Raw genomic sequence first — 27,216 nt, 5'->3', positions numbered from 1 at the left:
ATACGAATCAATAAGGAAACTAGATAGTGAATAAACTTAATGAATTACTTGACTTGCATGCCAAACCTTCTATCTTTTTAATCAAGCAAACCTTTACGAGGAGTTTTGGTCCTAGTGGACTTTCGGCTCGGCAAATTACTACCGACTTGGGCCTGCGATCTTGCATGCTGGCTTGTATTAGTAGAGATTGTTGAAATTATTCGATCAAGTGAATCAAGAAATCAAACTTGATATTTGCATATATGTTATGCGACTCTTTTTATTAATATTAAACAAGAACTGAATGTAATGAACAAATAAAGTACGCCCTATATATATGCTACATGAAACTTAGAAAACAAGACATACTTAAATTAAGAAACCTAAATTCAAAATATTTAATAACAAATAAAATATAACTTTGGCACCAAGTTATTTAACTTGATCCATGAACTTTAGATCTTCACATTGACCGCACTTTGAGATCTTTCGTGCCACCCTTATATTGTTCAAATTAACCATTCGGGTAATCCGGTCCTTCAAGTTCGTATTGCACCAAGTTTTCTAGAGATTACCAATAATTTCCTAATTACATGTTTTAGGACCACCTGATTAACAAAGCAACTTTGACATATAAGTTTACATGAATGATCAACAAAGTGTGTAGCTTGGAATTCACGATTAGATGGAAGATAGAACATTTGAGAGGGAGTATTAATAAAATTACTTTAGTCACATTAATAGTTTATTTAATTCAACATTTTAATAGGAGGTTTACATAATATGTGTGATGTAAGCCCATAAACATATGAAATAAAAACTTTCCAATTGGTACCCTCAAATACTGTGAAACTAGATCTAAGGTTACCAATGAAATTTAAGTATGTAACAACTAATAAGAGAATGTTTAGGCAGTAAATAGTAAATATCATTTGGGAACACTAGAAACAGGTTGGAGACCATGTTTCAAAGCAGCTTTCCAAACAACATCGATCCGGTCCACATCAAGTGCACCAACTTCATGGTGAGTCCATCCTTCCAAGCTATGTACAACCCCTCCTGCATGGCATGCATGCACTATTCCTCTGTCCATTGAATACTGCATTCCCACAAATTTCAGTTAAATTTATATAAACTAACCGCATATGTAACGTTTGTTTAGACGACAAGTGTTTAGACCTCGCAACATCCAAGCTCTTCTACGTCATCCGGAAGTTTCATGGCGGCAAGTTCGCCATAAGTGCAGTCCCTTCTGAAAGCCAAGATGGGCGGCACCACGAACTGATGAAAATGAGTTCCTGGTGGCGCCCATCTTTGTTGTCCAGGCGTTATCCATTTTCCCACTACCCACGTCTGTAGTCATTAAACATATTAATATTTCATTGTGCTATATGTGATCCTTTTAGAACAACTCGAACCGTCATTGGAAAAGCAAAACTTTATAACACCTTGGTACCATTAGGCCCTGTTGGGCGCTTAGAATGTGAGTTTATGACGATTTTTTAACTTATGGTTAAGAAATAAGAAATCTATGATGCATCGTTTATAGTAATCTAAATAATAAAAAAAAAATATGTGATCTTTTTAGAACAACTCGAACCGTCATTGGAAAAGCAAAACTTTATAACACCTTGGTACCATTAGGCCCTCTTGGGCGCTTAGAGTGTGAGTTTATGACGATTTTTTAACTTATGGTTAAGAAATAAGAAATCTATGATGCATCGTTTATAGTAATCTAAATAATAAAAAAAGATTCAGCAATTCGAAAAATACATGTATTATGTATTATATATACCTTGCAATTTTTTGCTGCATGATATTTGGTGACTTGAATTAAATTCTTCTGGCAATTTGCTGGTGCTTCTTCTATGATTTTTTGAAATCTCTCTGTTGATAGAGTCAACATCTGTATTATTTTTTTTTTCATAAAATTGGTAACAAATAAAAAAAATACATTTAATAATTATCTGCATGAAGCAACATAAGTGTTTTGGTCCTTTTGGATATACAAACTCAAAACAATGTCGTTTTGTGAATTTTGTGGGAATTTAATATAGTTGCATTCTTGTACAAATATTATATTAATTTTGAAAACTATTATGTTGGTTCAAATTTAAAATCATTTATTACAGTCACATTGGGTAGTTGTCACTTTAATTCACCATAATATCACATTTCATGTAACCTTTAAATGAATAGCTGGTATTGATGAGTTTGCTGATACGCATATATAAATTTTATCTAATCTAAAAAATGTTACATCTCAAGTAAGGTGAATTTGTCGCGATTTACGACAAATCTCAGGTGTAAGTACGTAAGACTTACAAGAACACGGATACCCCGTTGGCAAAGGTAAAGAGCGATGGCCCGTCCAAGCTTTGAAGTAGCTCCAGTGAGGAAAACTTCTTTCACTGTGTCTTGATCAATCTCGTTGAGGATAACGGCGGCAGTGGATAACGGCGGCAGTCAGTGTATTGCCATGGACTACTCGTACTTTCAAATTCGGATGCTTTTTCACAAACAATGTTCCACCGCCGTTAAGTGCCTCATTCTACATTTTGCGCGTATAAATTAACCAAAAATATATGTTTAGAAATGATATTCAGACAAAATAGGACAGCTTAACACTTATTATCTTGACGATACAACATTTTCACATGGCATATGTTGATGAGATGGACGGATGGCAAAATAATTTATATAGAATGCTAAATGTGTAGTTGTTCTCAAAATGTGTCATATCAACTAGGTCTCATCTATATGGACGAATTAAAATCTTATAGACTATAGTGTGCAGAAAAATAACACGTACTGTAACATTCAATTCTAGTCGATAAAACACATATGACAACATTTCAACCCCTCGCACCAAACGAATATTATTTGTTTTGTTACCCAAGTAGAAACTTCCCAATGAATTGCTCCCGCCTAATCGATCAGACATTTCCTATGACATAACTTTCTTGTGAACGAGGGGTATGGATTTTGGCTAAGGTGCCCGTGCCAAACATTCGGATTATAATTATGACCTCGTCAATACAAAATACAGAACTTCTTTTTTTTGGTTTTTTGAAAATTATTTCCTTCAACTTTCTACTTTCCTTCAATCCGTATTACGTTTGTCATGCTTGATGGTTTGGAACTACATGCGATGTTTGATCTTTCATTGGTAATACTCAACTTTTTAGCAATGTACTATTTTTTAAGGTCGTCCAGAGCACCCTTTACATCAATCTATAAACCTAGGATACCTTACAGTATGTATATATATCATTTTCATTTGTGATTAAAACATACCTTATTTAAAGCAGCTAGGCTAATGACCTTGACACCCAATTTGTCAGCCCTTAGAATGGCCTCCTCAATATGTTTGTTAATACCTTCGCTAGCGAATGGCAAGAAATACTGTAAAATGAAGAGATTAAGTATTTATTTAAACTTATTCTATAAATTTGTGTATGGGAATGAATCATGCCTGGAATCCACAACGACGAACGACCCATGTTTGATATAATCTTCCTCGTAACTTGTAAAACGATAAAAGGAACGTCTTGGATCTAGCCCACATCACTAGTATCAAGATTAATGCAAATGGCCATTGGTGAATCAAGAAAAGCCTAGCCCTATAAGGCGTTGTTGCAAATGATCTGATCACGAAGGGGACGTGTAGTGAAGATGATATATCCACCACATGTGCCAAGAACACAAAATCCGGCACCCTGCTCGACTTACCTACATAAGTATACATGTCATAACTTTACTCCAAAAGAAATCTATGAAATATATAAAGTTATATATATATATATATAGGTTTAAGTTCAAGAGAGAAGTCATTTTATTACAAGAAGTGTGAGAAATTAATTCAACCAATCACAATTTATCCTTTTCATTTCTATTTAAATTAATTATGGGGTATAATAGTAAAATGTTACCGTGTTTATTTTCGTATACTAAACTTAATTGAGGAAACTTTACAAAATCATATTATTTGCTTTTCCAATTTAAAATTTAAGTATATGAGAGTTACTAAAATGCATCTGCTCGTTCATTATAATGGAAATCATTGTTTTCAAATTATTTGAGGATAATAATATATGAGTAACACTCTCAAATCACCAATTTCATATTAACAAACAATCGAATTTCATTATTAACATAATAAAATAACATTAAACGTGTAAAAAGTTGTAGAAACTAATAAATGAAATGGAAAAAAGACAAATAAAATAATAATAAAATACTAAAGTAGTATTTTTAATAGGTAAAAATGAGCAATACTTCTTAACTAAACCACACGATGGCACGACCCCAGTTTATTTTCCCCACTAACGTCTCCATATATGTCATTCACAACAATGCGTGACATTTTTCATACACTTTAACGTGGCATCCTACACGTCCAACAAACTAGTCAATGTTCTTGATTATTTAACACGACATCCTACACAACAAATATGCTACCCTACACATAAAAAATTAAAATTCATTCCCACACAGTTTCATATTTACAACCTACACAAAAAAGTAAACTAGCATACACCCACACAACTTCACAAGTAGTCATAATGGATCCCTACACATGAATATATATCCTACATAATGTAATTGAAATTTGCATAAGTGTACTTATGTTAACTGTTTGGTGCCTACACAGTCAACTTACACATTTGTGTGGGATTATTGGCTTTACTAACATTTGTGTAGGGTCATTGTCTTTAATAATTTTTACATTCACTTAAACTACATAAGCATTAGAATTCTTTCCTACAAGGTAGAACATTTCTTACACACAATCCATTTTATTACTAAATAAAAAAATACACACACAAGGTAAAATGTTTGTGTAGGATTATTGGCTTTACTAACATTTGTGTAGGGTCATTGTCTTTAATAATTTTTACATTCACTTAAACTACATAAGCGTTAGAATTCTTTCCTACAAAGTAGAACATTTCTTACACACAATCCATTTTTATTACTAAATAAAAAAATACACACACAAGGTAAAATATTTCCTATAAAGTTCAACATAGACATACATAGTGTAGGTTGAAAGTCTCATACGTGTAGGATAAAATTTTCATAAAGCTTAAACTTTTTTTTTTATATATTTTGAAAATTTCACGAGACCATGAGTGCGTTATGAGAAAATAAAAGTATCTTAAATCAACTTAAACATTTTTTTAGTAATCTAGTGATTTTATTTAAATAATTTTAATTTATTAAATCAAACTACTTAAAGGGCAAGCTAATTATATATAATTAATTTTAGGGGAAAGTGAGTATGAGGCTGTTAAGCATCTAACCTTAGATGCGAAACCCCCAAAACTACGTAGTTTTGGCTTAGAATAATTAAATAAATAATTTTTTAATTCATTTATTTCCTATTTCCTCTCCATCACGATATGCAACATGGTAATTTTAATCCAAATAACATGTCAGTGACTTCTTCAATTCCACTTGGATCCTCCATCCCTGACGAATCAAGCAAACACTGAAAGCATTATGTGCTATGAAAAGAAAAAAAAAATACCAAAAGATAGTTTCACAAAGTAGCAGTTAGTATAACAATTTAAAGCAATTACAAGCCTATTGCATTCCACTATGATGTCCTCTATTGCTTCTATTTAGTGAAAATTACAACACTCATAAAGCAATTCACCCCCCCCCCCCCCCTGAAATATGGGAAGAAAGACTTACTAATAAACTTAAACTCAGATATAGAATTCCTTAATTGAAAACCCTAATCGACCTTAATAGTTGATTGGATTTTGGAGAAGGCATGAAAATCAATAGATAGCAGTTGGGTTTTTGCGTGATTCGTCAGGGATAGAGGATCCAAGTGGAATTGAAGAAGTCACCGCCATGTTATTTGGATTAAAATTACCATGTTGTATATTGTGATGGAGAGAAAATAGGAAATAAATGAATTAAAAAATTATTTTTCAATTATTTTAAGTCAAAACTACGTAGTTTTTGGGGGTTTCGCATCTAAGGTTAGATGCTTAACAGCCCCATACTCACTTTCCCCTTAATTTTATATGTCTCACTCGTAAAGAAGATGACAAAGATGTGTGAACGTGAGATTAAAGTTTCTACCTATTATTTTTAGAAGATGTTGAAGAATGTAATTAGTTGTGTATCTTTCCTATAATACATTATCTACACAAAGACCTATATAACCTTTTTATGTAAATTAGTAAACATTCTATTTCAAGTTTATTATAACATTGCCATTATTGTTATTTACCATTGATTACACATAATCAATGGTCAAGATTTATTTCTCGCATTTCTCACATTAATATGATTTCTCTCTTGAACCATCCCCTATATATATATATAATTGATTTTCTTTGAGAACCGCTTTGAGTTTAAGAACTCAATGTAACAAATTTATTTTTTGAATTTTTTTTACACATGTGTAATACGTAAGTGTAAGTAATGTACAAAAATTACAATATTTTTTTACACACCGAATCGACTTATTACACATGTGTAACTAACATTTAAACTTGTGTAATCGTCACAAATACTTATTCTCTCTCCTGATAATTTTTTAATTAGATTTATTTTCAGTCACATATTTCATACTCATTTAATTAAATGTGTAGTCCATATTAAGTTCTTACAACTAATCAAGGTTCTCAAAATATCACTCCCCTATATATATATATATACTCTCTCATAGTTGCATATTTTAATTTCTCTTCCTAATAAATGTACATTTAGATTTAAAACAATAGAACATTTTGTCACATGGGCGTGTTTGATTGCTATCTTAAAAATATAAAAATATATTAAATTTGAAATTAGAAAAAGTTATATAACATACGAGTTGTACAGACTTGTATTCGTATAGTCTTATACCGCTCGTCCTATACTACTCGTTCGATATTGCTCACATAGTCGATATAGACCTATAAGGTTACAATACGCGTATACTAGTCGTTATATAGTAGCCATATTGGCCTATACTACTGGTATAAGTCTATACGACTGACTTAGTCATAGCGGTGACCAAAATTAAGTCACAGATCCAATACCTCAGGGGTGACCATGCTCAATATCTATAAAAACTTTCGAACAAAATCACAAAAAAATATTATACTAAACGAAAACACGGCAGTAACTGCGGACAACCCCGGTACCTCTTATACTTTGCCCCTGCGACTGACATAAAACCCTAGTCAATGAATGTCTCACACCTCTGCATCATTGTCATGTACGAAAAAGTTATACCAGTCGAATAGCCTTATATGATTTGTATATAACTGAAGAAACACTAAATGACCCCGACAGATTACGGATAATCTTAGGGTTAAGTAGATGTTTCCCACGAGGGTTAGGTCCGGCAAAGATGGTTATTCTTCTTGACCTGCAAAACAGACACCGTGAGCTCGTCACTGAGGGGGGGGGGGGTTCCTCCTTGTGACCACCCTCCGGCGTGAGAATCAGACTAGATTGCTCTGAATATAAGTGTATATTAAGAGAAATAGCTAGAGAAGATCAGATAATATCAGATGATATAAGATAATGATACCGTTCCAAGGTGTTGGAGTATTTATAGCCGAAGGCAGGTTTCCAAGCAGGTACGGCCAGCTGTATAATATTCCTTTTCCACCAACTACAGGCTACGCACGTGCCACGATGGGAGTTGGTGAGTAGGCAGCGGCTGATAGTGACATGCCCAGCTGTATAATATTCCTTTTTCACCAACTATGGGCTGTGTACGTGCCACGATGGGGGTTGGTGGGTAGGCAGCGGCTGACAGTGACATTTTGTACTGGAGCATGCTCCTCCTCGTACTATTGTCGGTGAGCTGTCACCCTGTGATTGGTTCATGGGCTGCTTTGGTCAGATCTTGTCTATTTTGTCCATACATTGGCAGGTATAGTACAAAAGATCTTCCAGAAGCGTACGGACTGGCTCTTTTGGGCGGTAATATTCCCGCCTTGCTCATTCCTTCTTCAGGTGACATTGCTGAAGTATAAGAGTTAGTGCCTTGTGCGTGTAGCCTTACTGTTAGTGCGGGTAGCCTTCCTTCTTGGCTTGTACCCATAGCTGCGGTGACAGGCAGGGTACTGTACCAAGGGAGGCTTTCCTGCGGGAACAGCTGGCTTACTGCGTGTAAGGTCTTCATCTCTCTGAGCATGGTGGGTCCTGCGGAACCAGTTGGTCTTTGCGCAGACGTACCTCATCAAGGTGTGTCTTGCGGGTCCAACTGGGCTTTACGGGGACCTTCCTCTTCAATTCCCCCCAGTCCATTGTTTTTCTCATGAATTGTTAATAAGTGAGGTGAACTTTTGGACTTTAAGCAAGGGGTTTTTAAAGAGGTTTTGTTTTTCAAGGTTTTCCGTGAGGATTCTTCCCGCAGTTTTCCTAATGTCACTTGCAGAAATTCCCGACTTTTCTGCCTGATCTTTGGTTATGATGCGGGTAGGTGTTTAACCTCTTCGCAAGTCGGGAGCGTTGAGTTTTATTTGTATAGGCTCTTCACGAGGTTTTGGTAGTTTCGGACATAGTGATCAGTTATGTTAAACCACCAATTCCGCCTTGGAGTTTCACACAAGCTGGTTCTCAACGTTCCCGCCATGCGAAGGTGTTATTACCCTTTCCGCAAGCATGGCCCATAAGATCCTTCTTGGCTTCAATTCCCTGCAAGTGCTAAGTATGTGAAGGGTTTCGCCTTGACACTGTACCCGCACTTGTCTTATGGTTTTTTGCTTCCCAAGGTAAGGGGGTATAGTCCCTCTTATTCTTGAATCTTTTTTGAATCTTTTTGAAATTTGAAGAGTTGGTGAAAGGATAAGAACAGTCCAAACTGTTGAAGGGACGTTAGCGTCTTCCGACGGTTTCTTCTGACAGTTTCAGGACTTGCAGGAAGTTATGGCGACGTGACAGTATATGGTCATTCCAGACGCTTTTTCAGGCGCGTGGGCGCAAGTTTCCGGGCGCGTGGGCGCGAATTTTACGACACGCGTCCTGTCGACGGCTGTTGCCAGCTTGCTCTTTCCACGTGTCGTCGTTTCATTGCACCTGCGCTTCCTCTCTCCTCCAAATTAAATTCCTCGCATTCATTGCGATGAGTATATAAAGGGGGGAGAGGATGCATTTCAATTCACACCTTCACTTCACTCTTCCTCTTCTAAGCGATTTCCGGCGAATACTCTTAACTTTTCTGTCGGGCATTCTCCTGAAATCGTTCTTCAAACCCAAAACATGTCTTCCATTCATGATCCTGAGGTTACTGCCGAAGAGTCCGACGTATACCCTGAGAACCCGATGTCCACGTCTGACAAGGACGATAAGAGTACTGCTAACGAGTGCCAGTGTACTCTTTCTGTTGACTTGTACCACTACATCGTCAAGAAGTTCATGCTCGAGCCCTACGAGCCTGAGTTTCCAGAGCCTCACCAGACGGTGTAGGATGCCCCCAAGGGCAAGATAGGGGTTTATGCCTCATTCTTCATGTATGGGAATCTCATATTCCCATTAACGAAGTTTGTATACCGTGTTTTGGAGAAACACGGTGTACACTTGACGGAGGTACACCCAATGGCGATCGCTAAGGTCCGCCATTTTGAATGGGTGTTCCACATTCTGGGTATTGAGCCCCGTGTCGACCGCCTGATGACCTTCTACTCCTGGAGGTGCATCCAGGGCTGGTATACCTTGGTCACTCGGATCAAGGGTTTGAAGATCTGCGCTACCGAGCGCAGTCTTCGGTCTTGGAAACGGGAGTTCTTCTACATCTCTGCCCGCGTCGTCCCCATTGCGATGGCATTCAAGAACGGGAGGGCACTCCCCAACCTTCACGCCTCCAACTATCAGGAGACGGAATGGTTTACCAAGATCTCCCAGATCCAGACTCCGGTTTACCGCTTTGCGGAGTCTGGGATGGTGATGGTCGGGATGAGCCGGGTTTGGAAGGATGCCGGTTCTGGGACGCCGCAAGTACCTATCATCCTCGAATACGGTTGGAATTCTACTCCCTACGGTATGCTCCGTCTTTTGTGCTGATTTAGGGTTTTTCTTCTAACTGTTTTTCTTTTTATTTTCAGAGGGAAACAACTTACAATCGCTTCTGCAACCGCGGGAGACTGGTGGTCCCGCTCGACTGGGTACTCGTGATCTCGATGAGAACGAGTTGCCCATTCTGGAGCAGACGGCGGCTAGGTTCGTGGAGGTCTACCCGCCAGGCCACGAGATTTTGAGAGCCACGCGGCCAGGTAAGGGATTCTTTAATCCTCGCCCTCTGCATGCTCAGAATTCTGCTGGAGTTCCTCTAATTTTGTCATCTTCTGATGAGGAATCCGCAGATGGGCCTGTCTTCGTGAGGAAGAAGAAAGCTGGCGCCGTGAAGGGCAAGGCGAAGGTTACCTCCGCCGTCGACCTAGGAAACCAGTCTGACTCCGAGACTGAAAGCGAGGGTGCGGCGGGGAACCCTGGTGGTGGTGAGACAATTGTCTCGGGGGCTGAGACAGCTGTCACCTCCGAGCAACCGAGTTCTACGATGGTGACTGGCGTGAAGAGGCCAGTTCCATCGGGTTCATCCCCGCCCGTCAGAACTTTCAAGATTAAGAAAACCCGTAAGTGTAATTTTATTTACTTTCCCGCATTTCTTTCCGTCGTTTCTAATATTTTATCTTCATGCAGGCGTGGATGCAACCGCATTCCAAAGTGGTGCGGGAAGGAGCAGTTCTGGACCCACAACGGTAGGTTTGGTCAACCTGCTACCCGAGGCGACGACCCAGGTGGCTGCGCCTGTTTCAAGTGTTGGTTCAGTTGCTCACCCCGTTGAGGCAACTGTTCCAATTGTGACGTCATCTCCGCCGGCTGTCAATGCCATCTTCACCGCATCCTTCACTGAGCCGGCGGTGATTTTTTCTGCGGGCTCCTCCTCAGCGGCGGCCAAGGTTGTGAGTTCACCTCCAGTGAGTTCACCTCCGATGGTCTCTACCGCGGCGGCTTCAACCATGCCTCCTCCGGCACCGGCGACTACCTCGTCCATGGCCGGTTCATCAGGTACGTTCAGGGTTGGGGCTTCTAGCCAATCTTTGCCTCCTTCCCATCTCCCTGACCTCTTGGATGGATATCCCTTAGGTTCGGGTGTTGGGTTTGGCGGCTACCGGCCTGTTGTCGACCCTACACGTGCGTGGGGTTATTTTGGCCTATTACCTTTTTTTTTTGTATATCATTTTTTCCTAACTGTTTTTAGTTTTTGCAGTTTCGGATTCCAATGAGGTGTATATTCCACGGTGGAACATCCGCCGGGGAACAACCCTTCGAACGGCTGTGGACTGCGTCGAATGGGCGCGCCATGCCGCCCCCAGCGGTGCATTGAGGGAGGCAATGGCTAGCTACCAGGAGGGTAGGCTAACCAACGAGCTCCGAATCCTCCTTGCTCGAATGCAGTCGCGCGTCGAGTTGCTCTGTCGTGAAAACGACAAGTTAAAGACGGCGCGTAGCCTGGAAGTGGCTCAGGCGCGAGCTATCCGGGAGGAGAATAACATACTTGCCGCCATTGCTGCGGAGAAGGAGAAGGCCTTCAAGGACCTCGAGGTCGAGGTTCAGGCCCGGCACGAGGCCCGTTCCAAGGCTACCCAAGCTGTTAACGAACAGCTTCGGTTGGCCAAGGAAACTGCTCGGAACGCGACCAAGAGGGCCACCAAGGCTGAAGCTGTTGCTGAGCCTCTACGCACTGAAAACGAAGAGCTTAAAGCCAAATTAGAGAAGCTCCAGCAGGCTCATGATGCCTTTGGCCTTAAAAGACGCCAAGAAGCTCCAAGAGCTTCTGGATCAGAAGGGTATGCTTGACCGCACTGAGCGTAAGCTGAAGGGCGTTGAAGAGGCTGCTGCTAAGGATGTGCTGCTTGCCAACCTTAACAGAAATGAAGCCGAACGCGCCCGTGATCAAGCTCAAGCTGCCCTCCAGGAAGCTCTGATCACCAAGGATTGGCTTCTACGAGAAGCGTTGTCGCAGGTATGCGTAGTTCCGTAATTTCTTTACGCTTTTCTTTTGTACTTAGAAAAGTTTTTCATACATATATTTCTATTTTGTAGGTTGTGCACCGGATTTTCACGAACACATCTTATGACGATGCCATGAGCGCAGCCCTCAACGCTTCTCATGAGGACGGAGAAAAGGCTGGTTTCCTGCTTGGTCTGGGGTTTGTTGAGAAGGGCGTCCCGCCTTCCAACTTTCCTCTATATGATGTGGACACTGAAGCTGCCTACGACCAAGCAGTGAACCAGTATGCTGCCTTTCCGCATCCGGTGGTGGAGAAGGTGAACGAGATTGCTGCTGCTGATGATGGGCTAACTATTCTTAAGGCTTTCCTTGAACCGCCACAGCCAACTGATGGTGCGGGTTCAAGTGGGTTTGGAGGGAGTGGTCCTGAAGCTTGAACCTTGAGATCCCTTCCAACCGTTAGAATAGATTTATATTTTTGTAGGCGGGTAGATGCCCAGCCATTCTTGTAATGTTTGAATTTTTATGAAATATAAATGTTTTTGTTAATGCCTTGCCTTGTAAACCTTATATGTTTTGCTCATGCATATTTCAGTTTAACTGAGTAATTTCTTAAGTATTTTGGATAAGTTAACCTTTCAACGTGGTAGATAATAGGTTCAAATTTTGCTTCCTCTATCATGATTGTGCGGGTAAGACCGTCACTTTCACTTAGGATGGCCAAACTTTACCTATATCTGACCTGCGTGAAGGTTTTCCTCATCTTTTCCTTAGAAATTTTTACCGTTGTTATGTTTATGCGGGTTTTGCCGCCTTCCGCACGCAACGACTTACTTCTTTCCACACTTATTTATGCGGTGAATACCGGCATCAGTATGGAAAGTTCGTAAGTATAAAGGTAAGGCTATCAACACAATGTGATAAAGGAGAATCATTTTCATTAGAAGTGGCTCTAGGCCTTTTCTTTACAAGTTTGGAATTGATCTACATGTAACATTTGCGTAATTGAGCTCCATTCCATGTTCTTGGGATGGGGGTGCCATCGAGCCTTTCGAGCCGGTATGCGCCCTTTCCCAAAACTTCTTTGATAATATATGGCCCTTCCCAGACCGGGACCAACTTTCCTGGGCGTTCTTGGTTCGAAGCCTCGTTGTTACGCAGTATGAAGTCTCCGACATTGAAGTTGCAGAGTTTTACCCGCGTGTTGTAGTACTTTTGCATTTGTCGCTTGTAGTTCTCTTCACGCGCTGCGGCTAAGTCTCTGCGTTCTTCGGTTAGCATAAGGTCTAATCGCCTTTCCGCCTCATTGTCTTCTGGTTGAGTTAAGACTCTTGGTGAGGGTAGACCAATTTCGACCGGGACCATGGCTTCAGTGCCATAGATGAGGCTGAACGGGGTTTCCCCCGTACTTGCCTTTTTTAGCGTTCTATTTGCCCAAAGGACGTGTGGAACTTCGTACACCCAGCCGGATCTATGTTCCAAGAGTCTTTTCTTTATACCGTCAACGATGCTCTTATTTGCTCTTTCTACCTCACCATTACCCTGCGGGTGTGCCACTGAGGTAAAGGTGTGGGTGATTTGAAGTTCTTCTAGCCACTTTTGTAGCTTCTTGTCAGCAAAATTGGTGCCGTTATCGCTTACCAAATTCTGTGGAAGTCCAAAACGACAAATAATAAATTCCCAAATAATTTTTTTGATATGTTTTGCGGTTGTTTGGGCTAAGGGTTTTGCTTCTATCCACTTGGTGAAGTAATCGATAGCTACCACTAGGAACTGAACATTCCCTGCTGCTGTGGGAAATGGACCTGTCACGTCGATGGCCCACTTCTGAAATGGCCATGAAGAAGTGACTGGAACAAGTTCGTTCTTCGGGCGGTTCGTGTTGGGTGCGTAAATCTGGCATGACCTACATTTTCTGATGTATGCCAGCACATCCGTATGCATCCCCGGCCAGAAGTATCCCGCGTTGTTTAGCTTAGCTACAACTGGGCGTGGACCTGCGTGTACTCCACATATGCCTTCGTGTACTTCCCTTAGGAGGTAATCAGCATCTTGGTCGTCCACGCACCTTAGGAGTGGGCCAAGAAAATTACGCCTGTAAAGTATGTCATCAACGAGTTGATAGTTCAGTGCTTTACAACGTATCTTTCTTGCCTGTGTTTTTGACTCTGGTAGTATACCCACCGCAAGGTAATTTATGATTGGTGTCATCCACGTTTCTGTGCCGGTTTGGATGACACAAATTTCCTTGTGCGGGACTGATGGTGCTCCAAGGAGTTCAATGCGGATGTCCTTTCCCAAGTGGGTGAAGGCTAACGATGCAAGCTTGCTTAACGCATCCGCAGATTTGTTTTCGCTTCGCTTGACGTGTATGACTTTACAATCGTTGAAATCGCGAATAAGGGTTTTTGCTTGTGCGAGGTACAGGCCATTGTGTCGTTCATAGCCGTGTACGTCCCGTTTATTTGGTTGGCTACTAACATGGAATCCACGTGGGCTTCCAAGTTTTTCATTCCCATCTTACGCGCAATTCTCAACCCGGCCAAGAATGCTTCGTACTCCGCTTCGTTATTCGTACTTGGAAAATCTATTCGAATAGCGTAAGTGTACTCTTGGCCTACTGGGTTGGTTAGTTTCAACCCTGTGCCCGAACCCTCGTTGTTGGCTGCTCCATCAGTGTAGAGTCGCCATACATCAACAATGTCCTGTGCTGGAGAGGGTTGAGCCTCCTCCTGGCACTCTTCCTCCCGCGAAGCGGGAACTTCTGCAATAAAGTCGGCCAAGGCCTGGCCTTTTATGGCTGGTCTTGGCTTGTACTTAATCGCGTATTCTCCCAATTCTATTGCCCATTTGGCTAGGCGTCCTGAGAACTCGGGTTTGCCTAGAACGTTTGCAAGTTTGAAGTTGGTGAGAATGGTGATTGGGTGACCTTGGAAATACCGTCTTAGCCTGCGTGAAGCCTGTACGAGTGCTAAGACTAATTTTTCTAGAGTAGAGTACCGGGTTTCCACGTCTGTTAAGACGCGGCTAACGTAGTAGATGGGCATCTGGATGCCTTTTCATTCTACTAGCAGGACTGCCCCGGTTGCTCTGTCTGTGGCGGAGAGGTATAGGATTAACTCCTCCCCCGCTTCTGGTGCTGTGAGCGTTGGGAGTTCGATCAAGCGTGACCGAATCTCTTGAAAAGCTGCTTCCGCTTCTGGTGTCCAGCGGAAGTGCGTTTTCTTCAGACAATTTCTCAATGTTGACACGAATGGGAACGATCTATCCGCATGATTCGCTAAAAAGCGGTTAAGTGCGACTAGTCGTCCATTCAGTGTCTGAGCTTGTTTGATGGTAGTAGGTGATTCCATTTTGATAATGGCTTCGACCTTTTCAGGGTTCGCTCTGAAGCCATCTTTGGTAACGATGACTCCTAAGAACTTCCCTTCTTCCATTCCGAAAGAACACTTGCTCGGGTTGAGCTTCATGTTTATCTTTCTGAGCGTGTTGAAAGTTTCTTCGATGTCTTTCAACATCGCTTCTGGCTCAGGGCTTTTGATGACCAAGTCATCCATGTAAACTTCCAAGTTCCTCCCAATTTGGGCATGAAACTCTTTGTCCATCAGGCGTTGGTATGTGGACCCGGCATTCTTAAGTCCGAATAGCATCATTTGATAACAAAACGTGCCATCGGGCGTTCGAAATGCGGTTTTGTCTTGATCGTCAACGGCCATGTGGATTTGATGGTATCCCTTATACGCATCAAGGAAGCATTTAAGGCGAAACGGTGCTAATGAATCTACCTTAAGGTCAATTTCGGGTAACGGGTAACAATCTTTGGGGCATGCTTTGTTTAGGTCTTTGAAATCTATGCACATGCGCCATTGTTTGTTAGATTTCGGTACCATGACGGGATTTGCAACCCATGTTTGATATCTACTAACGCGTACGATGCCCGCATCAAGGAGTTCCTTGACTTGGGTTCTACACGCGTTAGCCTGTTCCGCCCCCATTACTCGACGCTTTTGTATGACCGGTGTAAAAGCCGGGTCACACTTGAGCTTATGCTCTGCCTTACTTCGAGGTACACCAGTCATGTCAGCTGGTGTCCACGCGAAGATGTCAGCGTTTTTCTACAGTAAGCGTTTGAGCAAGGTGCGTGTGGGATCGGTGATTGTTGGGCCAATGGTAACAGCCTGGTCAGGGTACTTGCCATTGAAGGCCCATTCTTCTGGTTCGGTAATGGTTGGTTTAGCCATCTTTGATTTGGGTTTAGATGAGACAGATGCGATACATACCTGGGGAATACCGGTGATCATCGCTACACCCTTAGCTATTGGCCACCCCATCATGCCGTGGACTGAAGACACCACGGCATTGAATCTTGCCATCCCATCTCTCCCGAAGAGAATGTCGTATGTGTGGTGTGGCTTCCTCATTACAACGAAGTCCACGTCTTCTGTGCGGGAGTGTTTCCCGTCTGTGAGAGTGACGGGGAAAGATAGGATACCCAGGGGGGTGTTTGTGCTGCCATCGAACCCTTCCATCGAGGCGTAGACCGTTTCCAGGCGTTCTTTGTCTTCGTCGTCTAGCTTGTCGAAGAACTGCCTATACATGACCGTTGATGAAGCGCCGTTATCAGCAAGAGTGCGGGAAGTGATGTAGTGCCCCAGCTGGCTTTTGATGACTATAGGGCCTTCTTTGTTGGGCCCTCCTGGCACCCGCGGGAAGCGCACTTCAGCTTCCTTCCATGCACACGGTTCTATCGTTCGTCGTTTTCTTCCTCTGACGTTACCATGAACCATGTGGATGCTGATGTCGACTGGCTTTCGTCCGTTGCCTTTGTACCGATTATCATTTCTCCCCCCATTCTTGATTGATGCCACAAGGTGTGTAAGTTTTCCATCTTTGACGAATGTTTCGACAATATCCTTCAAAGATGTACACTCCTCAGTGGTGTGGCCCTTTGTCCCGTGGAAGTCACAGGATTTGCTCTGATCAGCGTTATGGCGCTGTCGGATCATTGGAGCTTTTGGCCATGGGAGTTTCTCGGTGGCAAATATCTCTGTGACGCTTTTGGTGAGTGGCGTCTATCTAGGATTCCGGCTTGATGAGTGCGTGTTATCCTTTCCGCCTAATAGAGGGCGAGAGCTGGATGAGGTGTCAAAGTTTACCCTTGACTGCCAAATACCAAGCTTCCTCTTCTTGTTTTGTCGGGCGGTGCGGACATTATTCTCTCTGGTCCTTTGCGTGTAGAGGTTTGTACTCTGGGGAAGATTCCTACCCAGTTGCTTCTCCGTTTCGGCAAAGCGTTTAGCTGCCGTCATGATGGCATCCCATGTGGATGGCATGCCATCTTTACCCGTCAATGTGCGAATAAGCTCTGGGTATTCGGCGCCCTGGATGAAAGCGGCGCGAACGAGATCTTCACTTATGGTGCCCAGACTCATCTTCTTTGAGTTGAAGCGAGTGATGAAGTCTAGCAAAGATTCATCCTCCTCTCTAACGCATTTGAGGATCGTCCACTGCTCTTCAGTATATTTTCTCTGTTGACTGTAGTGCTGGCTGAACTTGTGCTGGAAGTCCACCCAATCATAGATGTGGTGGACCAGTAGACGGTCAAACCACGCCCTGGCCACTCCGACCAGCGTCATCTGGAACATATAACACCACGTGGGTTCCGTTCAGTTGCTGACGGTTGCCCCCGCTATGAATCTGTTCAAGTGATCGTCTGGGTCGGATATGCCATCATAAGTGCCGATGTTGGACATCTGCTTGGCACTCTTCGGGGCGATTGCTTCCGCAATGTCCCTTGCAAACTTGGACGTTCCCGCATTTGCAACAGTTGGCCTGAAAGTTTTGGAGAAGTCACGTGGGTTTCCCCCGGCGTTCCTTGGCTTAAAGGTTTCTCCAAAATTTCTTCTCGGCTGGAAGTCTGCTTCTTTACGCTTCCCTTTCGTCTTATGACGAGGGTTTGCGTCACTGTCAGATTCTTCCCACTCATCATCCGAATACTCGCAATCATTGCTCATGTTGAGCTGTTGTCGAGTGCTTCCGAATTCGTCATTAGCCTGTTGGAGTGAACGTAAACGTTCATCCAACTCAGCTTGGAATTCTTTTTGACGTGCTTCCGCCCAAGCTTTAACTTGATCAAGTGTTTGGCGGGGGAGCCTCGTCTGTTGTTTCCCCAACTGGGTATCAATGAATCCCATGGGCGGATTGTTTACTGCACTTGCCCCGGCTTGGGTAACCGGGGTAGTGTTCGTAAAAATTGTGTACTCGCCGGTGTTCCCCCCAGTAGCTGGGGTTGTGGTTACCGGAGTTTCTTGGTCACTCGTTGGCCTTGGCATCGGATTAACCTTAACCAGTTTTGAAAAAATTGAGAGAATTAGTTCTAGCTTTTATGCACGGATGGCGCCAATGAAGAAACACTTAATGACCCCGGCAGATTACGAATAATCTTAGGGTTAAGTAGATGTTTCCCACGAGGGTTAGGTCCGGCAAAGATGGTTATTCTTCTTGACCTGCAAAACAGACACCGTGAGCTCGTCACTGAGAAAGGGGGGGTTCCTCCTTGTGACCACCCTCCGGCGTGAGAATCAGACTAGATTGCTCTGAATATAAGTGTATATTAAGAGAAATAGCTAGAGAAGATCAGATAATATCAGAAGATATAAGATAATGATACCGTTCCAAGGTGTTGGAATATTTATAGCCGAAGGTAGGTTTCCAAGCAGGTACGGCCAGCTGTATAATATTCCTTTTCCACCAACTACAGGCTACGCACGTGCCACGATGGGAGTTGGTGAGTAGGTAGCGGCTGATAGTGACATGGCCAGCTGTATAATATTCCTTTTTCACCAACTATGGGCTGTGTACGTGCCACGATGGGGGTTGGTGGGTAGGCAGCGGCTGATAGTGACATTTTGTACTAGAGCGTGCTCCTCCTTGTACTATTGTCAGTGAGCTGTCACCTTGTGATTGGTTCATGGGCTGCTTTGGTCAGATCTTGTCTATTTTGTCCATACATTGGCAGGTATAGTACAAAAGATCTTCCAGAAGCGTACGGACTGGCTCTTTTGGGCGGGAATATTCCCACCTTGCTCATTCCTTCTTCAGGTGACATTGCTGAAGTATAAGAGTTAGTGCCTTGTGCGTGTAGCCTTACTGTTAGTGCGGGTAGCCTTCCTTCTTGGCTTGGACCCATAGCTGCGGGGACAGGCAGGGTACTGTACCAAGGGAGGCTTTCCTGCGGGAACAGCTGGCTTACTGCGTGTAAGGTCTTCATCTCTCTGAGCATGGTGGGTCCTGCGGAACCAGTTGGTCTTTGCGCAGACGTACCTCATCAAGGTGTGTCTTGCGGGTCCAACTGGGCTTTGCGGGGACCTACCTCTTCAAGTCCCCCAGTCCATTGTTCTTCTCATGAATTGTTAATAAGTGAGATGAACTTTTGGACTTTAAGCAAGGGGTTTTTAAAGAGGTTTTGTTTTTTAAGGTTTTCCGTGAGGATTCTTCCCGCAGTTTTCCTAATGTCACTTGCAGAAATTCCCGACTTTTCTGCCTGATCTTTGGTTATGATGCGGGTAGGTGTTTAACCTCTTCGCAAGTCGGGAGCGTTGAGTTTTATTTGTATAGGCTCTTCACGAGGTTTTGGTAGTTTCGAACATAGTGATCAGTTATGTTAAACCACCAATTCCGCCTTGGAGTTTCACACAAGCTGGTTCTCAACGTTCCCGCCATGTGAAGGTGTTATTACCCTTTCTGCAAGCATGGCCCATAAGATCCTTCTTGGCTTCAATTCCCTGCAAGTGCTAAGTATGTGAAGGTTTTCGCCTTGACACTGTACCCGCACTTGTCTTATGGTTTTTTGCTTCCCAAGGTAAGGGGGTATAGTCCCTCTTATTCTTGAATCTTTTTTGAATCTTTTTGAAATTTGAAGAGTTGGTGAAAGGATAAGAACAGTCCAAACTGTTGAAGGGACGTTAGCGTCTTCCGACGGTTTCTTCTGACAGTTTCAGGATGTGCAGGAAGTTATGGCGACGTGACAGTATATGGTCATTCCAGACGCTTTTTCGGGCGCGTGGGCGCGAATTTTACGGCACGCGTCCTGTCGACGGCTGTTGCCAGCTTGCTCTTTCCACGTGTCGTCGTTTCATTGCACCCGCGCTTCCTCTCTCCTCCGCTTTAAATTCATCGCATTCATTGTGATGAGTATATAAAGGGGGGAGATGATGCATTTCAATTCACACTTTCACTTCACTCTTCCTCTTCTAAGCGATTTCCGGCGAATACTCTTAACTTTTCTGTCGAGCATTCTCCTGAAATCGTTCTTCAAACCCAAAACATGTCTTCCATTCATGATCCTGAGGTTACTGCCGAAGAGTCCGACGTATACCCTGAGAACCCAATGTCCACGTCTGACAAGGACGATAATAGTACTGCTGGCGAGTGCCAGTGTACTCTTTCTGTTGACTTGTACCACTACATCGTCAAGAAGTTCATGCTCGATCCCTACGAGCCTGAGTTTCCAGAGCCTCACCAGACGGTGTATGATGCCCCCAAAGGCAAGATAGGGGTTTATGCCTCATTCTTCATGTATGGGAATCTCAGATTCCCATTAACGAAGTTTGTATACCGTGTTTTGGAGAAACACGGTGTACACTTGACGGAGGTACACCCAATGGCGATCGCTAAGGTCCGCCATTTTGAATGGGTGTGCCACATTCTGGGCATTGAGCCCCGTGTCGACCGCCTGATGACCTTCTACTCCTGGAGGTGCATCTAGGGCTGGTATACCTTGGTCACTCGGATCAAGGGTTTGAAGATCTGCGCTACCGAGCGCAGTCTTCGGTCTTGGAAACGGGAGTTCTTCTACATCTCTGCACGCGTCGTCCCCATTGCGATGGCGTTCAAGAACGGGAGGGCACTCCCCAACCTTCACGCCTCCAACTATCAGGAGACGGAATGGTTTACCAAGATCTCCCAGATCCAGACTCCGGTTTACCGCTTTGCGGAGTCTGGGATGGTGATGCTCGGGATGAGCCGGGTATGGAAGGATGCCGGTTCTGGGACGCCGCAAGTACCTATCATCCTCGAATACAGTTTGAATTCTACTCCCTACGGTATGCTCCGTCTTTTGTGCTGATTTAGGGTTTTTCTTCTAACTGTTTTTCTTTTTATTTTCAGAGGGAAACAACTTACAATCGCTTCTGCAACCGCGGGAGACTGGTGTTCCCGCTCGACTGGGTACTCGTGATCTCGATGAGAACGAGTTGCCCATTCTGGAGCAGACGGCGGATAGGTTCGTGGAGGTCTACCCGCCGGGCCACGAGATTTTGAGAGCCACGCGGCCAGGTAAGGGATTCTTTAATCCTCGCCCTCTGCATGCTCAGACTTCTGCTGGAGTTCCTCTAATTTTGTCATCTTCTGATGAGGAATCCGCAGATGGGCCTGTCTTCATGAGGAAGAAGAAAGCGGGCGCCGTGAAGGGCAAGGCAAAGGTTACCTCCGCCGTCGACCTAGGAAACCAGCCTGACTCCGAGACTGAAAGCGAGGGGGCGGCGGGGAACCCTGGTTGTGGTGAGACAATTGTCTCGGGGGCTGAGACAGCTGTTACCTCCGAGCAACCGAGTTCTACGACGGTGATTGGCGTGAAGAGGCCAGTTCCATCGGGTTCATCCCCGCCCGTCAGAACTTTCAAGATTAAGAAAACCCGTAAGTGTAATTTTATTTACCTTTCCCGCATTTCTTTCCGTCGTTTCTAATATTTTATCTTCATGCAGGTGTGGATGGAACCGCATTCCAAAGTGGGTTGGTGGAGCAAACCCAGATTGCTATACAAACTAACCCCAATAACTTAATTATTCAATTAACTTTTAACATTCGAGCTAAAAAAATAATTAAATAAACGATATTTCTTAAAAAAAATATGAACATTCCGACATAAATTTTATTAAAAACAGACTTCGTTAAAAAAAACTTTTTTTAAGTTGGGATGGGTTGTGAATGTGTGTTAAAAATTGAGTAGGGTTGGGTGTGTAGATTGAATGGAGAGAAATTAATTTTATAATGTGAGATTGAGATTGTGAAATTGTTGATGGGAATAGTCTTAGTTTGTAAAATTTTCTATTAGGACTAGAGACCTACCAATGTTACTTAATCGCGAGCCTTTGGAATATGACTACTTCACCCTAGCTACTCTCTTTATCTCTCTATTATATATATGTGTGTCTATATAATGTTAAGAACGTTACCTGCATCTAGAGTTATTTTTTTCTGCAATAGCCAAGAGTTTGTGTTTAAAGTGTTCCACATGGCGTCATAGATAGGCATAAACAGGCAATAGTTGGTCTTCATCTCACTATGGTGTAGGGTGTAGTATCTGCCAAAACAACTCAATAATTATATTCCATTCCAAAATATTTAGAAAAAAATATTTACCTTTGAAAATGCCAACTTCAAAAGATAATTAATAGCATTTATGCGGGTTTAAAATTTGACTCGTAACGTTAAATTAAAAAAAAAATACAATAAACGTGATAGTAGAATTGGCCATTTAACTCTTTCGAAAAAAAAACCCACAAAGTTGTGTACTGATAAATGTTGCCAACTTTGACAACTCCATGTCTATATTACTTTTAGAAATATAATAATAATAATAATAATAATAATAATAATAATAATAATAATAATAATAATAATGATAATAATAATAATAATAATAATAATATTATTATTATCATCATCTACTTATTAAGGTCAACAAGTTCTCCTACTTAGCCCTTATCATTAGTGACTTGTTGCAACAAATGTTTATAGTTGATTTTAGATATAATTAGGCGTATCTATTGTTTTATGGTGTTAACATTTTTAATATGTAGTATAATCAAATAACTTACGTTGGTGTGTAGAGAATAAACCTAAGGATTGGATAGGAGTCGAAAATCCAATGAGGCATGACCTCAACGTTTGAATGGACAAAACACCGTAAGAAATCTACAACAAGAACATAGCCGTATAGTACGGTTTTAGATCCGTAACGGGACAAACTACAACCTAGTATCGGCAGTCCAATCACCGCGGTAACCAATAACTCCTCTAAGAACGTGGTGCTTCCAACTGCAATAATATTAATATTAATATTAATGAAACAGCGTGTATATGGTAAGTGTTGTCAAATGATCATAAATCGTTAATAAACTTTAGTACATGCATGACCCAGACCCACAGTGTTGTTTTATTAAAATTTTGTCCTTTTACTGTAGAAACAGCTCCGGTACGTCAAATGAGAATCATGTTACAACATTTTACAAACTAGGTTGGTAAATATAATCTTTGAGCATTGAATGATCTTCATCCCCATATTTACACGCTGACACATATTACATCTTTTATAATAATAGTACAAGCAAGTCGAGTCGTGGACCGACAGCATGATCGATAACTTGGACCCGCTCGTTAAAAATGCTTAAAAATGTGTTAGACTATAAGGATTAATGTATAATCAAGACACTAGGATTGGTGTTGATCTAGGTATCGTTGGTTTATAAATAGGTTTATTTGTAATCAATTTCATTATCAAAGGTCAGTAAAAGTTTTCTAAAATATTTATTTGCTACAAATTAATTTAAAACTGACTTTAAAAGGTCCATAACTTTTGTAGTATGTGACCACTGAGATTGATCATAAATGAAGGAAGATGGGACCATGAATGACTTTACCTGTAACTGGTTGAGGTACAGTTGATGAATGATGGAATGAATGGTAAGGGGTAAAAAGGTAATTTCCGTGCAAGAATCTATGCACCCAATAGTATAGTGGCTCTGAAACAAGCACATGCATCACGACAATGGCAATAAGCCCTTTGGTTTCCCAGACTGGCAAGTTGGCAAATTTATGAGGGAACATGCTAATAGATAATGAAGCTATTAAAGCTTGCAAAATTATGAAGTTGTCCCTGAAAATAAAATTATTTCATCAAAATGAACACAAAATCATGCATATAAAAATTATGCAAAAACTTACCAGTTCCATTCTTTGTCAATTTGGTCAAAGTCAACGCCTTTTTGTATAATACGATGATTTCGAGTCAGGAAAAGCATGTTACAAACATTAGTATACCATGTATACAGATGAAACCTAAGTAAGGTTATAAAGAGAAGTTGGAAACACCAATCGCTAGCGAGATCATCATCTCCTTGTAGTCTTGAATACACAAGTTTTCCGACCAACGGTCCAAGTAACATATACTGCAATTTCATTATTTAAATGTTGTATTAGTCGAATAGTAGTGTTAACTTCGAAATAGAAGGAAAACAAGCAACAAGTTGCGCAGCTAGCCCTTTTTTCATTAAAAAATTAAGTTTACATGATCATATTAAGGTGAAATGGATATAATTACCTTGAAAATACTGAGATTTTCCAAAGGCCATGCAGCAAGAGGGGCCGTTTTCTGCATTATTACTAGTCGAAAGATGAATCTAACCCTAATCGATATAAAATAAAGATGGCCCTCGTGCGATAATCAGACTAAACCGGTGTCGGTTGTTTACTATGAAGTGTTTTTTTTTGCTACAAAATGAAACTTTTGTTGGAATTGGGAAAAGGGTGTATGTATATGCTACAAGACACTAAAGAGGTTGAGAGAGGTGGTTTTTTGGTGTACGGGTTTTTATTTTGTGAGTAAAATAAAGTGAAAAGATGAGATTATATTGGGGATAAAGAACGCAGTATGGGCCTAGCAGAAACTGTGAAATGGCCAAGAAAAGGTATTAATAAATGTTAGAAGGTGGCGTGCTCTAGATCAACTTGATAAAAACTAAAAACAAGTCGAGTTAACCACCGCTCTCAAGTTTCACCTTATTTTCTTCTATCATTTTCTAACTAACGGAACACTAACTTCGTTAGTTTTTTGTTGACGTGTCATTTTTAAAACAAAATAATAATAAAATTATGGGCCTCACACACCACATCATCTTTTCTTTTTTTTTTCTTCTACAAAAACCCTAACTCCATTAGGCCATGTGTAGTGGGGCTTGGGTTTGGGCGATTTTGGGCGATAATTGGCGCGAACACCGCCCCCCTGGGCTACAAAGGGGCGAAATTGGGGCGAAATGTGGAGGGGCGACTAACTGTTGTCGCTGCTTCCTTGTTTCATTTATTATTATTATATTATGTATGTGTGTGATATATATATATATAAATATTATATTACTATTGTAGCCCCATACACCATTACACCTCAAAAACAAATTCTCATCCCTTGCTGACTGGGCGCCACACGGCGCAAAACGCCCCAATTTGTAGCCCCTCCACTACGCATAGCCTTACTACATCCACCCTACCCACCACCCACCCACCTCTCCTTCCACCTCAGACAACCATCTGTCCGAGGCTAATATCCACTGTCGGTTGTAATAAAGCCGACGACGGCTTTCGTATATGTGCAACCACCAACTACGGATGATGCTCCAGCATAGGAGTCGGTGGCGGCTCAGAAGTTCGGACGACTCTTGGTCTCCGACGGTTAGTATAGAAGCATTGAGTCGGCAGGAAGCATCCCGGTTTTCCTGAAATGCAACTTCGGTAGTCTGTTAAGTTTTCCGGCAAACCTCGCTATTCCAGCGAAGGGTTCTGATGAGTCCTGTTAGGGCACGAAAATTTGACACTGTGGATACGTTATCCTGACATATGTTCTTGGATCAGTTATCCTTAGACAGATCCTGTCAGGATCAGTGGTCCTCAGTACTTGGTATTATTAACAATTGTTTCTTGTATGTAGGTTGTTATTTAATAACTATAACAGCGCCAAGACTTATTCCACCGGATATCTCGCTATTGGACTTGTCTAACACGTGGTCAAAGTAGTGGATGAAGATAGTGGGAAGGTGGCGAATTTATAAGACTTCTTGTTGTGTCACAAATAACTGAGTACTGAGGATATGTTATTCTTGAAGACGTGTCTGGATCAGTTATCCTTCTGAAGAGTTCCAGAGCTTTGTCAAGATCATGGATCCTCGGTATTTGGTGCTGTTAACGGTTTTTTCTCATATGAATGTTGATATTTATCAACATTAACGGCTCCAAATACCAAGTCTTCCTAAACTTTCGCTACAAGACTCCTTTATGCACGTGGTCAAAGATATGGAGTGGCTAGTGGAGGAGTTGCGGATTTTTAGGACCTGTTTGTTAGTTAGTTATTAATTATTTTCTTTATATACTGAGATTATGATCGATTAGGAGATTCATTCATCACTATATACACACACACTCAGAGCAGAACCAAACACTCTCTGTACACATTTGCAATTCTTGTAACATCGATCTAATCTCCAAACCATTGTAACCCTTTTCGTCATTAATATACTTGACGGTGATAGTTTTCACCGTCCGGGGGTTTTTTGTGCCGGAGATCACGATAATCACATACTCATCGACCAAAGGTTACCTTGTTGATCATTGATTGAAGTGATTCAACCAAAGATTAGCTTAATAATCCTTGACCGAAGTCATTTCTTCAAAGATTACCTTGATAAGTTTTGACCGAATTAAGACTATCTTGGTTAAGGGCTTTTCCCTCGTAATCACATCTTTGTGTTCACCAATATTACGCTTATACACTTGTCATTATCGAGTTAGCACCTTACCTCACATAACAGATTTGGATACTTGATCCTTAGTAGATTTTTGTCCAAAACAATTTGGCGCCCACCGTGGGGCAATTGGTGCTATAATCCAGATTATTTTTTTATCAATTTTCAACCTTTCATACCCATATCACCATCAATGGCCTCTCAATCAACCTCTGCTTCATCAACAATGTCGTCTTCGGTTTCTCTCTCATCAAGGACCTTGCCGCCGATGCCTCCGCCAATCACGGGAGCACCAAAGGCTGCTGCTTCTGGAAGCAAGACGCAACTACCAGTCTTCCAGATCTCAAAAACCGCTGCTACTGCGCCAGTGGTTAACACTAACAATGATGTTTCATCTATGTTTTCGCTGGTTAAGGCATATATGGAGCAACAGAACAAGACCAACCAAAGGATCCTGCGTGATATTGAAGACATCAAAAAGTACAAGAGGCCAGCAGAGGATCTCACCCCCCTGATGCCTAGGATGCTGGATTTCACCAGTCCAGGATCCCTGGCTCAGCTTCAGCAAGGATCATCCATCCTTCAACAAGGATCCATGGGTCAACAGACTCAAGGATCCTTAGCCTTTCAACAAGGATCATCCATCCTTCAACAAGGATCCATGGGTCCTCAGACTCAAGGATCCTCAGT

At 42.1% G+C, this 27,216-nt stretch overlaps 1 pseudogene across 1 annotated transcript; it reads right to left on the bottom strand.

The window, feature by feature from the left end:
- Positions 1 to 718: 718 nt before the first annotated feature.
- LOC143624157 (very-long-chain aldehyde decarbonylase CER3-like) lies at positions 719 to 24,577 on the bottom strand (annotated as a pseudogene). Its single transcript, XR_013152053.1, has 11 exons — positions 24,336 to 24,577; positions 23,960 to 24,183; positions 23,656 to 23,891; positions 22,834 to 23,053; positions 22,189 to 22,316; positions 3,455 to 3,711; positions 3,277 to 3,384; positions 2,305 to 2,530; positions 1,775 to 1,885; positions 1,159 to 1,332; positions 719 to 1,078 (listed from the first exon to the last, which is right to left on the bottom strand). The product of XR_013152053.1 is annotated as a very-long-chain aldehyde decarbonylase CER3-like (transcript).
- Between the last annotated feature and the right edge of the window lie 2,639 nt (positions 24,578 to 27,216).

This window comes from Bidens hawaiensis, unplaced genomic scaffold, assembly GCF_021521415.1.
Source record: "Bidens hawaiensis isolate Kalapana, Puna unplaced genomic scaffold, B.hawaiensis_p1.1 tig00003698_1, whole genome shotgun sequence".
NCBI lineage: Eukaryota > Viridiplantae > Streptophyta > Magnoliopsida > Asterales > Asteraceae > Bidens > Bidens hawaiensis.
Note: the sequence above shows the minus strand (reverse complement) of the source record. Positions and strands in the feature narration are given on the sequence as shown.